A 21,492-nucleotide genomic window follows, 5' to 3' on the forward strand; every position below is an offset into this window, starting at 1 on the left:
CAGAAGTCATGTTAATAAGCACAGGAAGCACAATTAGCACAGAGTTATTTCAATTCTGAGGTTTGCTTGACTACAAAAGCCTCACATTTCTCCCCCCGATTTCTCTGCTAATTACACTGCTGCCGTCCATCGCAGCTGCCACACGACGCCCGTGTCGGCTGCATCTAAAGTAGTTGTTAAGGCTGCATAATGGCATGCACTGACTAATTGGCCATCATGCCCAGGATGAATGGAGTCAGGCAACGGACTCTGGCCAGGACCTGGCCCTAGGACCTTGAGCTGCACAATCCCAGCAAGCTCCCCTCCAACCCCCTCTCCATCCTACCCCATAGGACCAGGCCACAGGCCCCAAAAAGAGGTTAGGGATAGGACTGCTAAACTGGAAGGCCCTGGAGAACAAGGTCCTGGCTAGGAAATCTTCCCAGATTATGCCTCTAATTTACTGTGTGACCATGAGCTAGCCACTGAACGTCTCTGGGCTGTACTTCTCTGACCTATAAAATGGGAACCAGGAAGAGGTGGGCCTACATGTTCTCTAAGGGCGCTCCAGCTTCTGCCTACTACATTTTGACTATTCCAGGGTAGGTTCCCCAACCCCCTCGGGGAATCTCAGTCAGCCTGAGGGCGTGGAAGGCGGGACAGGTAGTGTGTCTCACTTCAGAGCTGAAGAATAAAAGAGCCAGTACTCAACCGTCACATGGTCTCCTCCTGTGTTAAAGCCAAGAAAGCCCCATGATGAGATGGTGGAATTGAGCTGAGAGGAGAGTAGTCTGGATCGCCAAATTGCAACTTGCAGGACATCCCCAGCAGACTTTGTAGAGATAAGAAGTAAACTTTAGCTGTGTTACACCATTAAGATTCTCAGGCTGTTGTTACCACAGCACTACCTGGCCCATCTTGCCTTTTGTTGCTGTTAGGTGCCTTCCAGTCAGCTCCGACTCACAGCGACGCTTTGTACAACAGAATGAAACACTGCCCAGTCCTGCACTAGCCTCACAATCATTGCTATGTCTGAGCCCGTTGTTGGCAGCCATTGTGTCAGTCCATCTTGTTGAGGGTCTTCCTCTTTTTCTCTGACTCTCTACTTTACCAAGCATGATGTCCTTCTCTAGGGACTGGTCCCTTCTGGTAACACGTCCAAAGTACATGAGACAGAGCCTTGCCATCCTCTCTTCTAAAGAACATTCTGGCTGTAATTCTTCCAAGACAGAATTGTTCGTCCTTCTAGCAATCCATGGTATATTCAATATGCTTTGCCAATGCCGTAATTCAAAGGCATCAATTCTTCGGTCTTCCTTATTCATTGTCCAGCTTTTGAATGCCTATGAGACAATTGAAAATACCATGGCTTGGGTCAGGTGCACCTTAGTCCTCAAAGTGACATCTTTACTTTTTAACTCTTTTGCAGTAGATTTGCCCAATGCAATGTGTCATTTGATTTCTTGACTACTGCTTCCATGGGTGTTGATTGTGCATCCAAGTAAAATGAAATCCTTTACAACTTCAATCTTTTATCCATTTGTCTTGATGTTGTTTATTGGTCCAGTTGTGAGGATTTTTGTTTTCTTAATGCTGAGGTGTAATCCATACTGAAGGCTGTAGTCCTTGATCTGCATCAGTAAGTGCTTCAACTTCTCTTCACTTTCAGCAAGCAAGGTTGTGTCATCTGCATAACACAGGTTGTTAATGAGTTTTCCTCCAATCCTGATGCCCTGTTCTTCTTCATATCGTCCAGCTTCTCAGATTATGTGCTCAGCATACAGATTGAATAAGTATGGTCAAAGGATACAACCCCGACACACACCTTTCCTAATTTTAAACCACTTGGTGTCTCCATGTTCTGTTCGAACGACTGCCTGTTGGTCTATGTACAGGTTTCTCATGAGCACAATTAAGTGTTCTGGAATTCCCATTCTTGGCAATATTATCCATAATTTATTATGGTCCACACGGTTGAATGCCTTTGCATAGTCAATAAAACACAGATAATCATCTTTCTGGTGTTCTCTGCTTTCAGCCAGGATCCATCTAACATCAGCAATGATGTCACTCGTTCCACACCTTGTTCTGAATTTGATCTGAATCTCTGCAAGTTGCCTATCGATGTACTGCTGCAACTGTTTCTGAATTATCTTCAGCAAAATTTTACTTGCTTGTGATATTAATGATATTGTTCAGTAATTTCCACATTCTGTTGGATCACCTTTCTTTGGAATGAGCACAGATACGAACCTCTTCCAGTCAGTTGGCCAGGTAGCTGTCTTCCAAATTTCTTGGCATAGACTAGTGAGTTTTACAGCATTGCCTAATATAGGTATTTCCCCAAAAGTGTTCAAAATGATGTGTTTTTAAATAAAGGATTTAAGAGGCAGCTGCTTCATGGTGCCAATAAAAGAAGAGCTGTGACAAGAGGGCATGGTTTTAGCTACAGAGAAGGACTTTCTAACAATGCAGCTGGCTTGACAATGAAATGAGTGATCCTTCCAAGGCCCCCTCAGCAAGCTCTCCAAAACTCTTCAAGTGCAGAGTTTAAAAACCAAGCTTAAGGAACCAGAAATGTATAAGCAGTCCCAAAGGGTAGGGCCTAGGGTAGAGAGTGAGATACTGAACATTCTCAGGAACCCAGAGGGGAATTCTTATTTGGTTGGTTAGTGTCATGGATTGAATTGTGTCCCTCCAAAATGTATGTCAGCTTGGCTAGGCCATGATTCCCAGTATCGAGTGATTGTTCACCATTTTGTGATCTGATGTGATTATCCTATGTATTATAAATCCTAATCTCTATGACGTTAATGAGGCAGGATTAGAGGCAGTTATGTTAATGAGGCAGGACTCAAATCGACAGGATTAGGTTGTATCTTGAGTCTATCTCTTTTGAGATATAAAAGAGAAAATTGAGCAGGGAGGAGAGGGACCTCATGCCACCAAGAATGAAGAAACAGGAGGAGAGTGCATCCTTTGGACCTGGGGCCCCTGCACTGAGAAACTCCTAGACCAGGGGAAGACTAATGACGAGGACTTTCCCTCAGAGCTGACAGAGACAGGAAGCATTTCCCTGGAGCTGGCACCCTGAATTTGGGCTTCTAGCCTCCTAGACTATGAGACAATAAGTACCACCCACTTGTGGTACTTCTATTATAGCAGCACTAGATATCTAAGATAGTTACCAAGAAGAAAATGGGTCTAGTAATGGAAGAATCACGGGATGAATTTCAGAACTGGGAAGAAAAATAATGTTTGGATGTGGGTTTTACTCTGAGGTTCCCTCTATCAAGAGGATATTAATGGAAAATTAGGTATAATTGGTTTTTCCTGTTTCCCAGCAACAGATTTTGACCCTAGAAGGGTCCCCTTTCCCCATTCCTGGAGGGGACTCCAGAAAGTGAGAAAGAGACAGATCCTTCACTCACCTCTACAGCGTGAGAGAATCCTACAGAACCCTTGAGTCATTAAAACACACACACCAGACTTTCTGAGTTAGGAAATTCTGGAGTCTTTGGATCCCAAATAGAAAACCCTAGAATCAATCATGGAGTCTACAGCATCACAGAATTCCAGCATCACAGGGAGCTTAAAGCTACAGAACAGTCCTTGAAAGAAACAGGAGAGCTGGGTCATTCGTCTGCTGGGCCATCAAGGCCCTTGAGTGCCAGACTCACTGGAGGAACCACTGGCTTCTTCTTGGTGATGCCCAGGTGAGCAGGTCCCCAGTCTTCTTCTCTCCCCTGTGCCTGTGCTTCACCTGCCCACAGTGGAGTTGCAAGTAAGCTACCCCCATGCAGCAAATAAATACATAAAGAGCATGACTTTGTGTTTGAAGGACGAATGCCAAGTTTCCTCTCTGGAGCCCTCTTCCAACCCTCCATATATCACCTCCACATGACCAGGCTGTCAGGCCTGCCACCCCGAGCTCTCCTTGGCTGTGATAAACACAGAAGACAGAACATTTCCTATACCCTCAGGCCCTGCAATCAGGGAGGGGGTGGAAAATCCATCCAAGCCACTCCAGGATTTATGTTTGAAACTGTTTTCCTTTGTCAGGGGAGAAAACCAGCATATGTTCCTAAAGGTGAACCTTGTAAATCAGTGCAGATGTGTTGGTGCATGATGGTCCTTTTGGCAACTCAGCTGGGTTCAGGTTTTGCACCAACACCTGCGTATGCACATTAGTGCACATCCACCCAACAACCTTCCTCCAACTTCCCTGCATCCTCCCTCACTTGCAATTGCAGTCTCAACCCCTTCTCCAGGAAGTCTTCTCAGATTTGTCCATCTATTTCCCAGCCCCTTGGCTCAAGCTCTGGCCCTTTCTCTGTTCCCAATGATTTTAGGTCATTTTGTAATTGTTTATTTATTTTCATTCCATGAACACTGGCCCAGGGACTCTTCAGGAGTGCTGATTGCCTCTCCTCCCTCAGACAAGGAACTCTCCAAGGACAGAAGCTACATCTCTCCCATCAGACCAGAACTCCCCCCAGGGCAGGGACATCATCTCTCCCTCTTACAGGCAGAAAGCATGCCTCTCCAACACCATTCACTTGGTAGGCCAATTCACCAGCTTCAAGAAGCACAGAAAGCAACATGACTACATCTTCTACACAAGCTGAGACACTTATGGAGTCTGCAAGTACATGCAACATGTTTGTGCATACATGCAATTTTCTGGAAAGAGTGTCCATAGCTTTCAACTGATCCTCAAATAGATCTGTTCAGGGCCAAAGTGAAACCTTTGGAAGCTCCAAGCACTGAAAAAATTGTGGGGCTGCCCTGCCTCCATCCACTATATGTAATTCAAAATAAAACAGCACTGATCTCTGAAAAACAAAACTGCCATGATGTGGCTTCTTTGTAGAGTCTCTGACTGTATTAGTTCATCAGAGCTAAGCATCTCAATTTTTCTGAGGCCCTTAGTGCACGCTAAGTCAGTTTATTGGTTGACTCCTGCACTAGGCCTGCTATGTAGGAAAGGTTAAAAAACATAGCTTCCAGGGGATGTTGGGAGCAAAGCTGGCAGCTTTCAGAATGAAAATGGGGAAATAGGAGAAGCCCCTACAATCCCTGAAGCAGGCAAGCAGGTAGGGTATTAGGCTAAGCCTGTCCCCTGGAAACCTCCCTCTGCTTCCCCGACCTGGGCAGGGACCAAAAGGATGGGACTGTTTCTATGGTTTTTTTCCTTTTTTTTTTTCCAACTGGAATGAGACACAGAGAATGGAACTCCGTAATATTACCTGGGTTCTGCTGGACTTGGTAACCACTCAGCACCCACCTCTCCAACAACTTCTCCCATCCTACCTCCAGCTCTCCCAGCCTAGGAAGGCACCTGAAATGCTCCACTGAAAGAGAGACTTGATGATTCCCAAGAAATCTTCTACCACTGTTGAAAAGCCCCTAGCCCTGAATCTGGTTGCCCCCAGTGACCCCAAACCACTCAGCCCATGGCCACTCCAACTACACTGAATGGAAGCCAAATCACCCAAAGCAAGGGGTCAAGGTTAAGGCTGAGATTCCACTTCCAAACCCTTCCAGGGCTTGGAGAGCAACACGAGACACACAAAATGTTGGGCAAGGAAGCAAGAAGGGCTGTAGACTGAGAGTTGGAAAACTAGTTCCTGTTCTCAGCTCAGCCACTGCCATGCTATTTGACTCTGGGCAAGCCACTGCTCCTCTCTGGCCCTCACTCTCTCCATCTATCAAGTGAGGGTGCTGAGGCCCTTCTTGCTGTAGTGTCTATATATCTGGGTTAGAGAATGCCTGGGCTAGAAGGGTTCACCTCAGAGCCTTTTCTCCACCTCAGGGTATCAATCCGGTCTTCCCAAGGTCTCAGGACATAAACCAACACCCATTCACCCCTCCACCCAAATTTAGCATTTGCCTCAAGGAAGAACCATTAATCTCATGGAAGAGTTATCAAGCAGGCAACTGTCTGGTCCCCTGGAGAAGTGTGGGCAGAGAGTAGTTGCAAAGGTGATTGAGCTCACAGACCTTAGGCAGCTCAGGGTAGAGTGTGGCTGGTGACGTCTTAGAGACAGAGGCATAGTAGCCAGGACCCTGAGAGCCTGATGGTCATAAATGATTTCCTTTGGATCCTCAGATCTCTCTCTCTCTGTTGGGAAGGAATAGAAATACCAAAAAGGGAAAAGGGGATGGGGGAGGAAATGAAGGTTTGCTGAGGTTTTGCTGGGTGCTAAGCACATATATATGGGGGCAGTGGTGGGTCAGTTATAGAATTCTTGCCTTCCGTGCAAGAGACCTGCTTTCAATTCCGAGCCAATGCACCTCATACACAGCCACTACCCAGTCAGCCAGTGGAGGTTTGTGTGTTGCCATGATGCTGAAAGAGTTTCAATGGGGCTTCCAGACTAAGACGGACTAGGAAGAAATGTCTCGTGATCTACTTCTGAAAATCAGTCAGAGGAAACCCTATGGAGGGAAGTGAGGCCAAGACGGAAGCCAGTGTGCTTCATGTCGTCCTTCTTACAACAAAGACCCCAAAAAACAAATGAATCAGATATATGACAATCCAGGAACCCTAAGCATCAAAGATAAAGCTGAAGAATCAGACTGAGTGACACGTGGAAGGAGAGACAATTCAAAAATGGCAGAAACAGGAAATTACAGATCACCAGTGTCCTGCTAGCTGAATCTGCACGGTACAGACATATTGAGGCAAACAACAGAACCCCAAGCTGAAACCCACCCCATCTGGTGAAGTTAAGCAGTACCAACTCCGCATGCACCTCAAGAACCAAACAGAAGCCTTCCAGATCTGTGAAAGTTAAGTACAAGCTCCAAGCCCACCATGCGCATCATATCCCTTCCTCTACTAGAGCTCCATGTCTGAGAAGCACTCCCTTCTCCTCATCCATACCCCTCTTTGCTCTGACACAAGCCCAGCAGCATTCAATACCACCAGGAACTCACAGCCCAGTCCAGAGGTGCCTACCCCTTTGCCCAGCCACTGGCGTAAGGGGTCCACAGATTTACAGCACCCTTCACCCCTGCTGATCATCCACATCAGTGCCTTGCTGGCCAACAAAGCACAGCACGCCCTCATTAGGACAAAACTGGTAGGGTTTCCAGTTGAAGTCCATTTTCACCTGCAGCAGCCAAGTGGGAGTTGCAGATTTGTGGCATTCGACACTGTCTCACCCCCTAAGAAGGGGCCTCACCCACTCACACAGGGGGCCTGATGGCCGGCAGTACCACCCACTCCATCTGGCTTCCTATGATGGGGGCCTGAGAACAAGTGGCACCCCCCAATCCCTCCAGCTAATGACACTGGGCTCCCAAGGACTGGCTGCATTACCCACCCCCCACTATGCGCTCTAGCGGACCGGGGCACACCCTTCGTCTGGGCACCCAGGAGTAGCTGACAGCCCCCTGCCTTGCCCCTCACATCACCCCCCACTTCAACCAGAGGACTGTGCCTGCTCCAAACACCCCCATGCAGTCCTGCCTGCTCAGGGCTGTAGGTGAGGAGTAGGTGAGAGTCTCCACACCACACACTCAGTGACCAACCTGGGGACCTGTGCCCCGACCAACTGGTAAGCAGCAGAGTGCTCACACAATACCCAACCAAAAGACTCGGGAGAACACCCCCTGCACTCATGGCCAGGTGGCCAGCAGGACAGATTCATCACATCACCAAAAACACTGCCTACATCTTCAGCAGCCCCACAAGAACAGTGAACAGACTCCCAGGTTCACACACCTAGTAGCTGCTCGACCACCTGGAGACAGGAGGTGAGAGCTTTGACAAGGCCAGATTAATGACCAGAGTAGCACACATGCCCAGCCTACTTGGACATATCAAAACAAAACAAAAATTCAGGATACGGTAAACAAAAGTACAGTAAATAAGTATAATAACTTATTGAGGCCTCAGAGACAACAGTCAATATCAAATCACATAAAGAATTGCAACAAGATGGCTCCAGCAAGCAACAAAAACAAAGAACCAGAAAACCTTCCAGAGGAAGATAAAGCAACAGACCTACCTGATAAAGAATTCAAAAGACTAATATACAGAACTCTCCAAGAGATCAAGAAGGAGATCATGCAAAACACAGACCAAACCAAGGACACATAGACAAAATAATAGAAGAATTCAGGAAAACAATACAAGAACAAAATGACAAAATAAACAGGCTGCTAAAAACCATAAAAAAACAGCAACTAGAAATCCAAAAGATTAACAATAAAATTGCCGAACTAGAAAACTGAATAGAAGGTCATAGAAGCAGAATTGAGACAATGGAAGTTAGAATTAGTGAGACTGAAGGTAAATCCCTTGACATCAATTTTTTTGAGGAAAACTCAGAAGAAAAAAAAAAATGGAGAAAGCATAAAAATGATGTGGGATACTATCAAGAGGAAAAACCTACACGTGATCAGAGCACCAGAACAGGGGGGGATAACAGAAAACACAGAATTATCAAAGATTTGCTGGCAGAAAACTCCCCTAATATCATGAAAGGTGAGCAAATATCTATCCAAGAAGCTCAATGAAGCCCATACAGGGTACACCCCTAAAGAAAGTCACCAATACATATCATAATCAAACTTGCCAAAGACAAAGAAAGAATCTTGAAAGTGGCTAGGGATAAACATAAAGTCACCTACAAAGGAGAACCAATAAGACTAAGCTCTGATTACTCATCCAAAACCATGCAGGCAAGAAGGCAATGGGACAACATATATAAAGCCTTGAAGGAAAAAAATTGCCAGCCAAGAATTATATATCCAGTAAAATTGTCTCTCAACTATGATGGCAAAATTAGGTCTTTCCAGACAAACAGAAATTAAGGGAATATGTAAAAACCAGACCAAAATTATAAGAAATACTAACAGGAGTCCTCCATTTAGAGAACCAAAAACATCATACAATAATCCAAGACTAGGACACAGGACAGATCAACCAGATATGAAGCCAGATAGGGAATTCACAAAAACAAAACAAAGCTAAAAGACTGAAAATAGGGAACCAGAGATGTCAATATGTAAACAATGAAAACATCACAACAAAAAAGAGGGAATAAGTGATGTAGTCGTAGAACCTCCATATGGAGAGGAAGTGAGGTGATATCAAGAAATAAAACACTGGTTTAAACTTAGAAAAATAAGGGTAAATTTTAAGGTAACCACAAAGGCAGCTAACAAACCTAACCATCAGAATAAAAAGAAGAAAAACACAAAGACTCAGCAAGCACAAAATCAACAATACTGAAAATACATAAACAAAAAGAACTCAACACAGAAAATTAAGCAGAACAAAGAAATCATCAACACCAAACACACACACACACACACACACACACACACCACAAAATGGCAGCAATAAACTCATACCTATCAATAATAACACTGAATGTAAATGGCCTAAATGCACCAGTAAAGAGACAAAGTGACAGAATGGATTAAAAAATATGATCCATCTATATGCTGTCTACAAGAGACACAACTTAGACACAAAGACATAAACAAACTAAAACTCAAAGATTGGAAAAAATATATTGAGCAAACAGTAATCATAAAAGAGCAGGAGTGACAATATCAATCTCCGATAAAATATACCTTAAAGCAAACTCCATCATAAAGGATAAGGAAGGACACTATATAATGATTAAAGGGTCAATACACCAGGAGAACATAACCATAATAAATATATATGCACCTAATGACAAGGCTTAAAAATACATAAACTCTAACAGCATTGAAAAGAGAAATAGGCAGTTCCAAATAACAATAGGAGACTCTCATGGATTGAATCATGTCCCCCCAAAAATGTGTGTATGAATTTGGTTGGGCCATGATTCCTGGTATTGTGTGATTTTCCTATATGCTGTAAATCTTGCCTCTATGATGTTAATGAGGGAGGATGGGTGGAAGTTGTGTTAGTAAGGCAGGACTCAATCTACAAGATTGGATTGTGTCCTGAGGCAATCTCTAGAGATATAATGGAGAGAAGTGAGCAGAAAGACAGGGAGACCTCATACCACCAAGAAAGCAGTGCCAGGAGCAGAGTGTGTCCTTTGGACCCGGGGTCCCTGTGCGGAGAAGCTCCTAGTCAGTCAGAACAATGCTGAGAAGGCTGACAGAGAGAGAAAGCCTTCCACTGGAGTTGATGCCCTGAATTTGGACTTTTAGCCTGCTTTACTGTGAAGAAATTAATTTCTCTTTGTTAAAGCCATCCACTTGTGGTATCTCTGTTGTAGCAGCACTAGATGACTAAGACAGAGACTTCAACACACTATTTTGGTGAAGGACAAAACACATAGAAAGAAACTCAATAAAGATACAGAAAATCTAAATGCTACAATCAACCGACTCAACCTCATAGACATATATAGAACACTCCACCCAACAGCAGCAAAGTATACATTCTTTTCCAACACATATAGATTATACTCCAGAATAGACCACATTTTAGGCCACAAAGCAAACTTTAACAAAATCTAAAACATCAAAATAATACAAAGCATCTTCTCTGATCACAATGCCATAAAAGTAGAAATCAATAAAGAAACGGAAAGAAAAAAAATCAAATACGTGGAAACTGAACAACACCTTGCTTAAAAACTACTGGGTACTGGAAGAAATCAAGGGTGGAATAAAAAATTCATAGAATTAAATGAGAATGAAAACACATCTTACCAAAATCTTTGGGACACAGCAAAAGCAGAGCTTAGAGGTTAACTTATAACAATAAACACACACATCAAAAAAGAAGAAAGGGCCAAAATCAAAACAATAATCCTAAAACTCAAACAAATAGAAAGAGAGCAGCAAACGAAGCCCTCAGCCACCAGAAGAAAGGAAATAATAAAGATTAGCACAGAAATAAATGAAGTAGAAAACAGAAAAACAATAGAAAGAATCAACAAGACCAAAAGTTGGTTTTCTGAAAAAATCAACAGACCATTGGCCAAAGGAAAAACAGGAGAGGGAGCAAGTAACCTGAGTAAGACATGAGATGGGTGATATCACAACAGACCCAACTGAAATAAAAAGGATTATAACAGAATACTATGAAAAATTGTACTCCAACAAATTTGAAAACCTAGAGGAAATGGACAAATTTGTAGAAACACACTACCTACCTAAACTAACACAAACTGAGGTAGAAAAACTAAACAGACACATAACAAAAGAAGATACTGATGATGAATTTAGGGAAAAAAAACTCCCAAGAAAAAAAAAAAAAGCCCTGGTCTGGACAGCTTCACTGGAGAATTCTACCAAACCTTCAGAGAAGAGCTCACACCAATACTACTCAAGCTATTTCAGAGCATAGAAAAGGAAGCAATACTCCCGAATTCATTCAATGAACCCAGCATAACCCTGATATCAAAGCCAGGCAAAAATATCACAAAATAAGAAAACTACCGACCAATATCCCTCATGAACATAGATGAAAAATCTTTAACAAAATTCTAACCAATAGAATTCAACAGCATATCAAAAAAATAAGACATCACGACCAAGTGGGATTCATACCAGAAGAAGAATTGACACCTTTGAATTATGGTGTTGGCGAAGAATATTGAATATACGATGGACTGCCGAAAGAACGAACAAATCTGTCTTGGAAGAAGTACAGTCAGAATGGTCCTTAGAAGCAAAGATGGTGAGATTACATCTCAGGTAATTTGGACATGTTTTCAGGTGGGACCAGTCCCTGGAGAAGGACATCATGCTTGGTAAAGTAGAGGGTCAGGGAAAAAGAGGAAGACCCTCAATGAGATGGACTGACACAGTGGCTGCAACAATGGGCTCAAGGATAACAATGATTGTGAGGATGGCACAGGACTGGTCGGTGCTTTGTTCTGTTGTACATAGGGTTGCTATGAGTCAGAACCAACTCGATCACACCTAACAACAACATGCAGAGATGATTCAACATTAGAAAATCAATCAACAAAAGAATCACATGATCATATCAATCGACACAGAAAAGGCATTTGACAAAGTCCAACACCCATTCCTGATAAAAATTCTCAGCAAAATAGGAATAGAAGGGAAACTCCTCGACATAATAATGGGCATTTATACAAAACCAACAACCAACATCATTCTAAATGGAGGGAGAATGGACACATTTCCCCTGAGAACGGGAACCAGACAAGGATGCCCTTTATCACCACTCTTATTCAATATAGTGCTGGAAGTTCTAGCTAGAGCAATAAGGCAAGAAAAAAATAAATAAATAAAGGGCATCCAAATTGGTAAGGAAGAGGTAAGACTATCCCTATTCGTAGATGATATTATACACAGAAAACCCCTAAGAATCCACAAGAAAGCTACTGGAACTAATAGAAGATTTCAGCAAAGTATCAGGATACAAGATTAATATACAAAAATCAGTTGGATTCCTCTACACCAAGAACTTCAAAAGGGAAATTACCAAATCAATACCATTTATGATAGTCCCCAAGAAAACAAAGTACTTAGGAATAAATCTAAATAGGGACATAAAACAACTATGCAAAGAAAACTACAAAACACTACGCAAGAAACCAAAAGAGACCTACATAACTGGAAAAACATACCATGCTCATGGATAGGAAGACTCAATATTGTGAAAATGTCAATACTACCCACAGCAATCTACAGATACAATACAATCCTGACCCAAATTCCAACAGCATTCTTTAACAAGATGGAGGAAAAAATCACCAACGTCATATGGAAAGGGAAGAGGCCCTGGAGAAGTAAAGCATTACTGAAGAAGAAGAACAAAGTGGGAGGCCTCACACTACGTGAACTTAAAACCTATTATACAGCCACGGTAGTCAAAACAGCCTGGTACTGGTACAACTACAGACACATAGACCAATGGAACAGAACTGAGAACCCAGACATAAATCCATCCGGCTATGAGCAGTTGATATTTGACAAAGGGCCAAAGTCTGTTAAATGGGGAAAAGACATTCTCTTAAACAAACGGTACTGGCATAACTGGATATATATCTGTGGAAAAATGAAACAAGATCCATTCCTCACACCATATACAAAAACTAACTCAAAATTGATCAAAGACCTAAATATAAACTGTACAATGATAAAGATCATGGAAGAAAAAGTAGGAACAACACTAGGGGCCCTACTACGTGGCATAAATAGAACACAAACCATCACTAACAATGCACAAACACCAGAAGAGAAACTACATAACTGGGAGCTCCTAAAAATTAAACTCTTATGCTTATCAAAAGACTTCACCAAAAGAGTAAAAAGACAACCTACAGACTGGGAAAAAAAATTTGGCTACAACATATTCAACAACACTCTAATCTCTGAAATCTACAAATGACTTCAACACCTCAATAACAAAAAGACAAATAATCCAATTAAAAAATGGGTAATTATATGAACAGACGCTTCACCAAAGAAGACATTCAGGTGGCTGACAGACACATGAGGAAATGCTCTCGATCATTAGCCATTAGAGAAAGGCAGATCAAAACTACAATGAGATACCTTCTCTCCCCAACAGTACTGGCACTAATCCAAAAAACACAAAATAACAAATGTTGGAGAGGTTTCAGGGAGATGGGAGTCTTCTGCACTGCTAGGGGAATGTGAAAGGGTACAACCACCTTGGAAAATGATATGGCGCTTCCTTAAAAAGCTACAAATAGAAATACTATATGATCCAGCAATGCCACTCCCAGGAATCCTACAGAAATAAGATCCGTCACACAAGTAGACATGTGCACACCCATGTTCATTGCAGCATTATTCACAATAGCAAAGAGATGGAGACAACCTAAATGCCCATCAACAGATGAATGGATAAACAAATTGTGGTACATACACACAATGGAATACCACGCAACGAAAAAGAACAATGGTGACTCTGACGAACATCTCACAATATGGATGAATCTGGAGGGCGTTACGGTGAATGAAACAAGTCAGTCACAAAAGGACAAATATTGTACAAGACCACTATTACAATAATTCAAGAAAAGGTTTACATACAGAAAAAACACCCTTCGATGGTTATGAGGGGAAGGGAAATCACTAACTAGATAGTAGACAAGTGTCAACTTAGGTGAAGGGAAAGACAATACATAATATATGGGAAGTCACCACAACTTGACCAATGCAAAGGCATAGAAGTTTTCTAGACACATCCAAACACCTTGAGGGCTCGAGTTACTCGGGCTGGGGGGTAGGGACCATAGTTTCGGGGAACATCTAGGTCAATTGGCATAACATAGTTCATAAAGAATAAGTTCTACATCCCACTTTGGTGTCTTTAAAGTTTGTGAACGGCCATCTAAGATACATCTATTGGTCCCATCCCATTTGGAGCAAAGGAGAATGAAGGAAACCAGAGACACAAGGAAAATATTAGCCCAAAGGACTAAAGGACCACATGAACCAGTGCCTCCACCAGCCTGAGCCCAGAAGAACTAGATGGTGCCCAGCTACCACCACCAACTAATCTGACAGGGATCACAACAGAGAGTCCTGGACAGGACAGGAGAAAAATGTAGAACAGAATTCAAATTCACGAAAAAGACCAGACTTACTGGTCTGACAGAGGCTGGAGGAACCCCCAAGACTATAGCCCCCAGACATTCTGCTAACTCAGCACTGAAATCAGTCCCAAAGCCCACTTTCCAGACAAAGATTAGACAGACCTATAAAACAAACGACAACACATATGAGGAATGTTCTTTTTAGTTCAATCAAATATACGAGACCAAATGGGCAGCTCCTGTCCAAAAGCAAGACAAGAAGGCAGGAAGGGACAGGAAATGGACAAATGGACCCAGGGAAACTGCGGTGGAAAGGAGGAGCATGCTCTCGCATTGTGAGGATTGCAACCAATGTCACAAAACAGTACATGTATAAATTTTTGAAGGAGAAATTAACTTGGGTTGTAAGCTTTCACCTAAAGCACAATAAAAGAAAAAGAAAAAACCCTATAGATCACAACAGTCCAATCTGCAGTCGATCATGGGGATGGTGCAGGACCAGGCAGTGTTTAATTCTGCTGTGCGTGGATCACCAAAAGTTGGGCGCTGACTCAACAGCAGCTAACAACAACAACACAACAAGCACATATATAAACCACATTTAATCCTCACAGCCTTATGATGTAAGTACTAATTATTATCTCCATTTTACAGAAGAGAAAACTGAGGTTCAGTTTTCTGAACCTAGACAAATGACCTGCCCAAGATCACACAGTTAGGAAACGGTAAGGCCAAGACCCAAACTCCAAAATGCACGGTTTTTCTATGGGATCGTTCCACTGATGGGGGAGTCCCTGGCATCAGACTCGGAGACCCCAAGATACAACCTGGCCTAGTCTCTCCTTGAAGGAACTAGATAAGCAGGTCTCTGCCCCTCTCCCATTACACACCTCCAACCCTGCTCCCAGGAAACCCTCAGAGCCCAGCCAATCCCTTGTTCCCCTCAGCTCTGAACCAGACATCTGGGACACCAGGACTCAAACCCTTCAAGCTTCCTCCCAGTAACCACTGGGATTGGCAGCACACTCTTCCTGCCACACTGGCTCTGCCATGCCATGTTGTGCTCACACCTCTGCTGGGCTCCTGGTCCCCCCGTGGCCTGACTCATGACTACCCTGTGTAATGAAGCGTGCAGTCTAATTGCATCCCCTAATGATAGCCCTAGCCTCCAGGAGACAGGTGCAGAGGTGGAGGCAAGGGCCAGGTGACTGGAGCCAGCGAAAGAGGCAAGGGCTCCATCCTGATATCTGTACCTGCAGAGGATTGGGGCAGGGAGGGGGACTGGAGATTTAGAGATCAGGAGAGTACAGGGCAGGTGCTGTATTGGGGAGAGGTACCTAGCCTCCTGGAACCACAGAGTCTGGCTCTGGGAAGGAGCTCTCCAGCTACTACATCCTTCAGACAGAATATTCTTAAATAGCTCTGTACACAGTGTTCACTCCTCCAACCCCTGTTGAAAGTAATTAGGATCAGTGCAGAGGCCAGCCAAGCAAAGAGAATTCACTAGAAATAGGGCAGTGGCCCGAAAGGCAGGACCCCCGGGCTAAAGGACCAGCTCCACGACCAACTCACTATGTGTGTGACCCTGGTAACTCGTATCCCCTCTCTGGACCTGTTTCCTTGTCCGCAAAATGGGTGTTTGGGTTTAGACTCACTCATTAATGCTCCAGAATGACAAATGGTGACTAGGTGCCAGGCCCTGTGCTGGGTCCTGGAAGTGGGGAGAACAGGGGAGATCCAAAGATGAGTAAGATGCAGGCCCTGCTCTCAGGGAGCTTGCACACTGGAAGAGAATATAAGATCTTTAATAATTCCAGCAGCTAATATTTGTGGAGCACCTACTTTTTACCAGGGAGTCCTTGAGTAGCACAAATGGTTAAGCACTCAATTTCTAACCAAAAGGTTGGCAATTCAAACCCAGCAAGAGGCACCTCAAAAGAAAGTCCTGGCAATCTGCTTCTGGAAGTTCATAGCCTTGCAAATCCTATGGAGTGCAGTTCTACTCTGCACACTTGGGGTTGTCATGAGTCGGAATCAACTCTATGGCAATGAGATGGGTTACTGTTTACCAGGCAAAATCCTATGAGGTAAGTAATAGTATTATTCCCATTTTACAAATGAAGAACTTGAGAAATTCAGTAATGTGCACAAGTTCACACAGTTAGTAAGTAGCAGAGCCAAGACTTGTCCCATGCTCTTAACAACCCCAATACTATGTGCTCTCCTTGTGCAGGAAGAACCAATGCATAGGTGAATGTGACAAGGCCCATGATTAAGCAAAAATGAAATACTGTGGACATTCAGGGAGGGAAGGCTTCCTGGAGGAGGTGGCATCTGACCTGAGCCTTAGAAGGACCAGAGCAATTTGGACATGCAAATATTAAGAAAGGGGGATAGGAAGTTCTATCAACTGCAAATTCCAGTGACAGCACTTGACTTTCACTCTCTGCCAACATCACCAACCACTGCCCCCGGAGAGCAGCAGAACCCAGGCAGAACTCTGAACAGCAGCACTGAGGTAGGGTACAAGTGTGAGGAAGGTGGCAGGAAGCATGAAAACATGTTCCAAACCAAGTTATGACTAAGCTTCTAGAAATGGGGCAGGAGGATGAGGGGAAACCCAGGGCTGTGGGGCAGATGTCGACAGTCCAAGGAGGAGGGAGGGCAGAGGGCCATACTGCATATGTGGGGATCGTGGGGGGATGGGGAATCAACCTCCACACTGTAGCACAATCATCTTAAGAGTTAAAACCCCAATCGTGACCCATATATACAAAGGAACACTGTGCAGCCATAAAACATAATGTTAGGGAGGATATTTATTGATGTGGAAAAATGTTCACATATATTTCAAGTGAAAAGACAGGTTGCAAAATAGTATGTATGGTATGATCCCATTCTAGTAGGGGGAAAAATATCTTTATCTAAGTCTGGAAGGATATACACCCAAAATTTCAGCAGTGGTTGTCTCAGGGTGGCAGATTGTGGATGACTTTTATTTTCCTCTCTATACTTGCCTGTATTTCCTAATTCTTCTACAATAACATACCAGTGTAATTTTTTTAAGTTTTTTTTTTTTTTTTAATAAGGAAAATACATCAAGGATTTTAGCAGGGAGCTATGGGGAGGAAAAGAGATGGCAAAGCTACCTAGGTATAGGAGGTGGGAGAACTCAGCCAGGATGGGGGTGTGTGGGGAAAGATGGAGGGTGGGAGAACACAGGCAGGATGGAAGGGAGCATAGAGGAGGGGAAGCTCAGACAGGATGGAGGGGGAGGAAAGAGGGGGGAGAACCCAGCCAGGATGAGGTGGAGCATGGATGGGAGGAGAGCTCAGCTAGGATGGAGTGGAGCATGGAGGGGAGGAGAGTTCAGACAGGATGGAGTGGAGCATGGAGGGGAGGAGAGTTCAGACAGGACAGAGTGCAGCATGGAGGGAAGGAGAGCTCAGACAGGATGGAGGGGGGACATGGAGGGTGGAAGAGCTCAGACAGGGTGGAGGGGAGGGTAGAGAGTGGGAGAACCCAGCAGGATGGAAGGGAGGATAGAGGGTAGAAGAGCTCAGACAGGATGGAGGGGGACATGGAGGGCAGGAGAGCTCAGACAGGATGGAGAGGGGCATGGAGCTTGGGAGGGCTCAGACAGGATGGAGAGGGGCGTGGAGGTTGGGAGAGCTCAGAGAGGATGGAGGGGGAGAAGAGAGTGTGGGAGAGCTCAGACAGGATGGAGGGGGAGCAGAGAGGGTGGGAGAGCTCAGATAGGATGGAGGGGAAAATGGAGGGTGGGAGAGCTCAGAAAGGATGGAGGTGGAGGATAGAGGGTGGGAGAGCTCAGATAGGATGGAGGGGAGAATTGAGGATGGGAGAGCTCAGCCAGGATGAGAGGGTGGTAGAAGGTAAAGGAGGAAAGAGGCTGGCGGTGAGGAAAGAATGGAGGCATGGACAACTCAGCCGGGTTTGGGGGTGGGCCAGGGGTTCTTCCCACCTCCCAGAGGTGAAGAATTCAGTGAGGAAACACACAGCTTCCTGATGGAGGGCAGAGGTGAGTGGGTAAAGCCATGCGGAATCCCGAGAAGAGATGCTGGTTTGGTGGGCTAAGCTTGGGGGTGGAGGTATGAGAGGAAGGCAGGCCTCAGAGACAGAAGTAGGCTTGGGAAGCCCCCGAGGAGGGATGCCCCATAAAGTCTGCTCCAGTTTGTGGCTAGTGGTCCCTGGGGATGGGAGAAGCAGCCTGGAGGGACCCTGAGAGGGAAATGGCCAGGTTAATCTAAGTTACCACCTAGTGCTGTATCCCAATGGCAACTTTGGGTGGGGAGCCCTGTGAAGGGGCTTGACCTGATGAGAAGAGGGGGAAGTTTGATGAGCCCCAGGCTGCGGAAGGAGCGGGAGGTGAACTGGGCTTCCTGGACTTCTCTGAGGACAAGATAGGAAAGACTGAGCAGAAGCCACAATGGTGACAGCCTGTGTCACTTATGTATTTGTTTTCTCCTTGCCTCCATCTGTTTACCCTCAGTCATTAGTAGCAAAATCCTCAAGGGGGCCAGGACCCTTCTCAACTGGAAAATAATCAGAGCCTCTAAAACTTCCATAGGCTGCCTTAAAAGATAGTGAGCTCCCACTTTGACCTCTGCTAGTCAACACTGTACTGGAAGTTCTAGCCAGAGCAATTAGACAAGAAAAAGAAATAAAAGTCATCCAAAGTAAAAAGGAAGAATTACAACTACCTCTATTTGTAGATGACATGATCCTAAGAGCTTGGCTGCTAACCAAAATGTTGGTAATTCGAATCCACCAGTCACTCCTTGGAAACCCTATGAGGCGGTTCTACTCTGTCCTATAGGGTCGCTATGAGTGGGAATCAACTCGACGGCAATGGGTTTGGTTTTTTTATATATATATATAAAGAGAGAAAATCTCAAAGTATCCACACACAAAAAAAACCACTACTAGAGCTAATAACCCCACACGTCTGTCAGTTTGTCGTATTGTGGTGACTTGAGTGTTGTTGTGATGCTGGAAGCTATGCCACCAGTATTTCAAATCCAGCAGGGTCAACCACGGTGGAGAGGTTTCAGCTGAGCTTTCAGACTAAGATAGACTAGGAAGAAGGACCTGGTGGTCTACTTCTGAAGAAATTAGCCAGTGAAAATCTTATGAACAGCAGTGGGACATTGTCTGATACAGTGCCAGAAGATGACCCCCTCAGGTTGGAAGGCACTGAAAATATGACTGGGGAAGAGTTGCCTCCTCAAAGCAGGGTCGACCTTAATGGAGTTAATCTTTTGGGACCTTCATTAAATGTCAAAGCTGAAAAGAAAGAAGAAGGATCAGTAGTTGGAAAATATGGCCTTGGTGACAGAAACGATGCCAGAGATCGCATGATAGAATTTTGCAGGACCAACTTCTTCATTGCAAGTATCTTTTTTCAGTAACATAAATGGCGACTATATGCATGGACCTTGCTAGATGGAATACACAGGCATCAAATTGACTACATCCGTGGGAAGGGATGATGAAAAAGTTCAGTATCATCAGTCAGAGCAAGGCCAGGGGCCGACTGTGGAACAGACCATCAAGTGCTCATATAGAAGTTCAAGTTGAAGCTGAAGAAAATTAAAACAAGCCCACAAGAGCCAAAGTATGACCTTGAGTATATTCCACCTGAATTTAGAGACCATCTCAAGGTAGATTTGACTCATTGAACACTAATGACCAAAGACCAGACGAGTTGTGTAATGACATCAAGGATATCGTACATGAAGAAAGCAAGAGGTCATTAAAAAGACAGGAAAGAAAGAAAAGACCAAAAAGAATGTCCGAAGAGACTCTGAAACTTGCTCTTGAATGAGTGGCTAAAGCAAAAGGAAGAAATGAAGTAAAAGAGCTGAAAAAAAGATTTCAAAGTGCGGTTCGAGAAGATAAAGTATTATAATGATATGTGCAAAGACTTAGAGTTAGAAAACCAAAAGGGAAGAACACACTCAGCATTTCTCAAGCTGAAATAAAAATTCAAGCATCAAGTTGCAATATTGAAGGATTCTACGGGGAAAATACTAAACGACACAGGAAGCATCGAAAGAAGATGGAAGGAATATACAGAGTCACTGTACAGAAAAGAATTGGTCAACATTCAACCATTTCAGGAGGTAGCATATGATCAAGAACTGATGGTACTGAAGAAAGAAGTCCAAGCTGCACTGAAGGCGTTGGCAAAAAACAAGGCTCCAGGAATTGACGGAATACCAGTTGAGATGTTTCAACAAACGGATGCAGCACTGGAGGTGCTCACTCATTTATGCCAAGAAATTTAGAAGACAGGTACCTGGCCTATCAACCAAAGAGATCCATATTTATGCCCATTCCAAAGAAAATTGATCCAAAAGAATGTAGAAATTATTGAACAATATCATTAATGTCACACGCAAGTAAAACTTTGCTGAAGACAATTCAAAAGCAGTTTCAGCAGTACCTTGACAGGGAGCTACCTGAAATTCAAGCCGGATTCAGGAGAGGACAGAAACAAGGGATATCATTGCTGATGTCAGATGGATCTTGGCTGAAAACAGAGAATACCAGAAAGATGTTTACCTATGTTTTATTGACTATGCAAAGGTATTCAACTGTGTGGATCATAACAAATTATGGATAGTATTGCAAAGAAAGGGAATTCCAGAACATTTAATTGTGCTCATGAGGAACCTGTACATAGACCAAGAGGCAGTCGTTTGAACAGAATGAGGGTTTAAAATCAGGAAAGGTGTGCATCAGGGTTGTATCCTTTCACCATACTTATTCAATACTTATTCAAATAATCCCAGAAGCTGGACTATATGAAGAAGAATGTGGCATCAGTACTGGAGGAAGACTCATTCACAACCTGTGTTATGCAGATGACACAACTTTGCTTGCTGAAAGTGAAGAGGACTTGAAGCACTTACTGATGCAGATCAAAGACTACAGCCTTCAGTATGGATTACACCTCAACATAAAGAAAACAAAAATCCTC

This window comes from Trichechus manatus, unplaced genomic scaffold (assembly GCF_000243295.1).
Source record: "Trichechus manatus latirostris isolate Lorelei unplaced genomic scaffold, TriManLat1.0 scaffold00138, whole genome shotgun sequence".
NCBI classification, from domain to species: domain Eukaryota; kingdom Metazoa; phylum Chordata; class Mammalia; order Sirenia; family Trichechidae; genus Trichechus; species Trichechus manatus.